Here is a 5845-nt window from a genome sequence, read left to right as displayed (position 1 = left end):
AAGGTCTGTGTCACACAGGCGCTGGCTGCTGCGGAGTTGGCCGAGTCAGCCCCGGGCACGGAAGGCCCCCGAGCTGACACCACCACCACCGACGTTTTGTTGGTGCTTTTTACAGGTGACGCCGCGACGGGACGCGATAAGAAAACCTGATGCCTGAGCCCGTTACTTTTGGAGAACCACGTGGCCCGTGTAACTTCGTATGGGACAAGGGAAGGCGGCTGCGTAAGTATCGACTTATTTCAGCGCAGCTGTGCTTTTATTGAGAGTAATAACCCTCCCTTGTTGAGGGTTAGGGGTTGGTTTTTCTCTCAGAATCCTAGCGGTCTTCTCAGCAGTGATTGATTTGGTGTGTACTTCTCCCCTGAGGAAAAGGACTTGGTCTCAATCTTATTTGTTCACCGTAGCTAGTTGCATTGTAGGTTGAATTTCTCACCGTCGGTTCTGTCTTTTATTTTCCTTGTCGCGCCAGCTGAGGTGAAGAACAATGCCCGAAAGGCGCCAGTGCTTGATCGCTTGCGTAACGTATCTCTAGTCCCATCTCAAGGAAGAAGTATGTTAACGGTGTTACAAATAAATAGGGTAGCGTTCTGTTTTAGGAAGAAGGCGTGTTGCATTTGAAAGCCTTGGGTAGGACAGGGGGAGGTTGCCGCCTTGGGTCCGTGATGAGTGTTGGCATGTATTATCTGATCTAGAGTTGATGTCTATGACCAGTTTAGCTCTAGAATTACTCTGAGACCCAGGAAAGTCCAGTTTCTTTTGGCTGCGACCTTGGAGCTTTTCCGAACTGTGGCATCAAATAGTTGTCACAGGCTGTAACCCAGCGTAAGGCGCAGGGGGCACCGTTTTGCTTTTTCTTCCGTTTACGCGTTAGGGAGGTGTAGTTCCGGGCTTAATTCTGGCTGTTGCTGGGAGTAACATTACTAGGAGTAAAATTCTGGCTGTTCGTGTTAAGCGAATGCAGCTCTGGATACCCAGAGCTGAACAGCGTTAGCAAATGCTGATGCAGAGATTTGGTGGCAAACTTAACCTGCACGTGCAGGTTCTTCATGCGCAAAGGCTGTTTAGTCCCAGCTACGCATCCGTAATGCTGGAAGGGTCGTGTGACATCGTCCTTTGATGGCAGTGAACAGTCATGTTTTCAGATTTGCTGCGTAGGGAACGTGCTGTGGTTATAGCTTTTCTGCGGGGGTTCGTTACGTTATTTGTGAAATGCAGTAAAAGCTGAACTGAAGGAGCGCGATACCCGATGGAGCGGAGAAGAGTGTGTGTTTTCTTTGTTTCAGTTTGTGGATTTTTTGAGAAGGAAAGGCGTGGCATCAGGTTGACCCCCAGATTCCATTGTTTTAAAACTGGTGGCCAGGTTCAACTTCAGATGTTGGCTTGGGGGGTTAATTGCTGAAAGTGTGTGTTGGGAGAGGTCTGTTGGTGTGGAGATGCCCTGCAGTCACTCATCCGCAGGTGTGCCTTGTTTTGGTTTTGCTTCCAGGTGTGAGTATGCAAAAGAAAACTTGCAAGTCTAGTCAGTCTTGCTCTAAACCCAAGAACAGTTTCCACTTCTGCCCAGGCACCCGAGAGAGCCAGGAGCATTTCGGGCAGGCCAGGAGTTGTGCCCCAGTGTTTCCGCGAGTCCGCAGCTCTGCAGTTACCCAGTAGGGCGCTACAGATAAAGCTTAAGGTCAGACAGCTCTCTGCAAGTGATGCTATTTGAGTTTATTTGGATCTCTGTCTGGATAGATAGACCAGCTGAAAAGGATTTGCTTTCTTTTATGGGCAGTAAACACACAGATCACTGGTGGGGTGGTGTGCACATGTCGGTTGTTGAGGACATTATCTGTGGGATAGAAAAGGAAACAGTACGGGGGCACTTTTTAGTTAGGTTGGTTTTTGTTCAGTATAAAACCTGGGGCTTTAGCATTTTGTTCCATACTTTCAGTGGTGATTTGAATGTATTTTTGTTGTCGTTTAAAAAGAAAAAAATTACTGCGTTTCCTGCCCCCCCTGCATCCTAGGAGGACTAGCGACCGGGTTCTCCCTCTGTGCTGCAGCAACCCTGGCTCTTCTGGTAAGACCTATATCATTGCTTGCGCAAGTACAGGCCCTTCTCATGAGCGCTGCTGAAGCCTCTGGAGTGGGGAGCTTGGTTAGGATAGGTACGGTGCCTTAGTTGCTGTTGTGTGCCTTGCAGGGAAAACTGGATGCTCTTGATGTGGGGAAAGCAGGAGGATTTGGTTTTTCCCCATGTGAGGTGGTATGGAGGGTTTGGTTCTGAGTCACGTGCAGGACAGGTGAGGTTTTTCTTGATACGGAGATGTTTTTAAGTTAGCCAGCATCACATAGTGCCTATAGAAGTGTCTTTCTAACATCTGTGTCACCCGACACTACCCGATGCTCTGGGGACAGTCAGGCTCTTGATGTTACGTTATGGCTCCTTGGCAGAAGGAGAAGGGGCCACAGGGTTGTAGTTACACTTTGAGCTTTATTATTCTAGAAAGCTTACTGCTACACAGAGTTTTCTAGCAGTGCGCCAGGCTTTTTCCTATTACCTAACTGTTTGATCGCAGTGAACAGTCATGTTTTCAGATTTGCTGTGTAGGGGGAACCGCGATTTTTTTTTTCCTGTTAGGGTTGTACATTCCTTTTTGCCTTTTCAGTTGGCGTTTCCTGGAAGGGTTAAATTTGTTATGCGTATTCATGTACTCCTTAAAATGCTGGCAATGGCAACTGCTTTGCCTGCCCAGCAGTTCAAAACTATCTGGGAATATTATGTCTGCTGTGCAGTAGTCTTGGAAAGGCACATCCCAGTCGGTAAAACTCACTAGGAACTAAAAGGGAGGGATGTGTGCTCCTTTTGCATCGTGCGTGCAGGACTGTGTTCCTGCATTTACTCTGTTAAACTATACTTAGTTTTTCAATACAAGCTTATTTCTGTAATTTTGGATCTATGGATTCACAGGATTACTGGCTGTAACAGACCGGTTGCATCAAGTGGATGTTGGCTTGCTGGGTTGATGGCTTTGTGAACATCAGGTACCTGCTGGAGGACTCAACGGGTGACCGGAGGTATGCTTTTGGGTTGCTTTTGTTTGTTCAGAGCTCAGTAGATATTATTTTTTCTATATTTGAAGAATCCCTGGAAAATGTTGAGACTTTTATGAAATGCTTTGTAAACTGGCTTTCATTCTGCTTCTTCATTTTGTCGTTAACACTTGCCACCCAGTCTTTAGCTACTCTTCATTTGAGGCCTCGCTTTAGGCAAGTATGTGTGCCGCAGTATGTCTTGCTGACCACTTGAACCAGTAGCCTGTTAAATCAGGGCCTGAATATTTTTGTCGTTGGGAATTATCTCTTCTTTAGGATTTGTAGGAAAATTACTGTTTTACTGGATGTTAATCGCAGGCATAATAGTGTTTTGTGTCACAGTAGGAAATTGTGTAACCTGGAATAAACTCCTCTGACAAATGGATAATCAACCAACAGATTCTTCTTAAAAAAAAAAAAATAAGTTGAAAGATAACTTGTGAAAAAGGTGCTGTGGATTTCTAGCCTCTCCTGTAGGCGGTGAAGGCTGTTTCAAAATCAGTGTTCGTGCATTTTTGTTTCTTGAAGGGAAGAGGTCATCTAAAAAGAGACTGCATCCACGAACTTTCTTGTTGTTTCTCTGCAACAGTATTACAGTAGCACAGCTAGTAGTTTGCAGGATCACCAATACAGTTGACAACGTCGTGTTTAAAAGAAAACCAGATAATGTTCTGCTTCTCTGTTGGCAGTTCCCTGATGTGTGTTATTCATGGTGGGTGCTAGCCTCTCTGGAGGCGATTGGCAGGTTGCACTGGATCGATGGGGGGAAACTGTGCTGCTTTATTGTGGCTTGCTGGGATGGGGAGAGTGGAGGATTTGCTGACAGGCCAGGAGACACAGTAAATAACCCTTAACGAAATAAAGTTTCCTTAATGGAAATCTTCAACTGAAAAAGTGTTTTTTCTCATCTGAGTGTAACTTGTGACCCAGATGTAAGCGTTTTGCAGAGCTGCAGTTTAATTAGAGGGAAAGAATAAGGTGGAGTTGCTTTAGAAGGCTTACTTGGGGAGCCCATGATATCTTACATTGCGCTTGTACTGCGACATCCCGCGCTGTAGTCAGTTGGTGTTCCTTACAGAATTGTGGTTCCCAAAACAAAGACCATGTGAATTATTTCTCCCAAGACCATGTAGAAGAACTCTGTAAAAATACTATTTCAAAAAAGCGCAGCAATTTGCAAGCCTCTAGAGACCACCGCGGGTTAATTAGTCTTCACCTCTTGGTGCTTTTGCCTGATCTAAACGAGTCAGAAATTACTGTTAAGAATCCCTACACCCCAATGTCTGTTCTGTGCCGGCCCACATGCTGAACAAATCCTCTCACTGGCATTGTCTAGGTAAAGGTGGAAGAAGATTTTGCGGTACCATTATGAAGAGGCTGGCAGTATGGATTTTCCCTGTGGCTGAGAGCATGTTACGGTTTATTTAGCTGGTCTGTTCTGTCCAGTTTCAACTGGAAAGAACTGAGATTGTCCAAGTAAAGTGGCAAATTAAGATGTCTTTCAAGGGCACTGGTCAGATAAAATTAAGTCTTACGAGACCTCAGTGCAACTCCTGTAGAACACTTGGCTGCCTCTTTGTCAAGGGTCGGGGGAGATGGTAGCTATTTTTATTACAGCTGTCCGTGTCTTTTCCTTTCTCCACAGATGTGTTAAGGACTGTAGCTTTCTGTTCCTTTGTAAGCCGATACATCCTTCGCATTCTTTGCACTGGTGGGGTAGGGAATGTCTTTGTTCTGCTCTGTCACTTGGAAAGTGTTTTGGGGCTGTTAAAATGGAAAAGTTTTTTTAATTCCTAAGGAGCTCACAGAAAGACCTTTTTCTCTTCAAAATGCCCCAAGAAAAGCTTAACATTTAAAGTCCTAATGCTTTTCTGGTCTTGGGATTAAACTTGAGCTATTTCTGCCCTGCTCGACGACCAAGTTTGCAGAGTCCTTCTATGCCTAATGCAGTTAGTTGCCTTTGGGGGTGTTTACATGTTATATTAGCAGTCATGGCATGTTACTTCTGCCGATCTTGCCTTTTGTGGAAGAGTGGGCACAGCCGTAGAAACATTGGTGCTTACAAGTCTTTGCTTTGTTCCTGCAGAAACTCCTAACAGATCCCCTGTTAGTTTTGTTTTATAAATTAGTTTTAGATTGTAGTCTTTTGATGTGACGTTGTGATTTGTATTTCAGGTTTTGAACCACTTGACTATAAACCACTTGACTCTTTTTCTGAAGTTATCAGGAACTAGTTGCTTGGAACCTAATATAGGGGTTGTGCTTATTAGCAGGTTTTTCCTTTTGTATTTGCTTTTAAAGAAGAATTGCAGAGAGGAGCAGAGGATGACATGGCAGCAGATACATCTTCTAGGCATTCGGGCTTCTCTGAAAATACATCCTGTTCATCTAGAGGCGGAGTCTGCAGTGAGTAACTTCACTTGCCCACTTGCCAGGGGGGAACATTCCCTGTTCTGAGCATGCCTGCCTGTAGGAGGGAAGCTTGTCTTGCTGTTCCTAAAGTGTTCTGGTTTTTTAATTGTTATTTTGTTATGTACTTATTTTACCCCTCCTCTAATGGCCATGTACTGGTTCTGAGAAGGAGCAAGTAAACATACACGTCTGTGTGCCTTGGTCCTACCTGTTATGTGTTTCGCAAACCACTGAGGAGCAGGATTTGTTATGCTGGTGTAGCTTTAACCTTCTAGGCTGTGATCAATGGTTGGGGCTCCTATGTACGGTTATAACCCGATAATTCCCTGCAGTTTGCTGCAACATACCACCTTTG

The 5845-nt window shown here is 45.0% G+C and overlaps 1 non-coding gene across 1 annotated transcript; it reads left to right on the top strand.

Moving 5' to 3' along the window:
* Positions 1–654: 654 nt before the first annotated feature.
* Positions 655–739, top strand: LOC132320296 (small nucleolar RNA SNORD45). Its single transcript, XR_009484554.1, has one exon. It is a non-coding gene; the product is annotated as a small nucleolar RNA SNORD45 (small nucleolar RNA).
* Positions 740–5845: the final 5106 nt, after the last annotated feature.

Source organism: Gavia stellata, chromosome 34 (assembly GCF_030936135.1).
Source record: "Gavia stellata isolate bGavSte3 chromosome 34, bGavSte3.hap2, whole genome shotgun sequence".
In the NCBI taxonomy this organism is placed as follows: Eukaryota; Metazoa; Chordata; class Aves; order Gaviiformes; family Gaviidae; genus Gavia; species Gavia stellata.
Note: the sequence above shows the minus strand (reverse complement) of the source record. Positions and strands in the feature narration are given on the sequence as shown.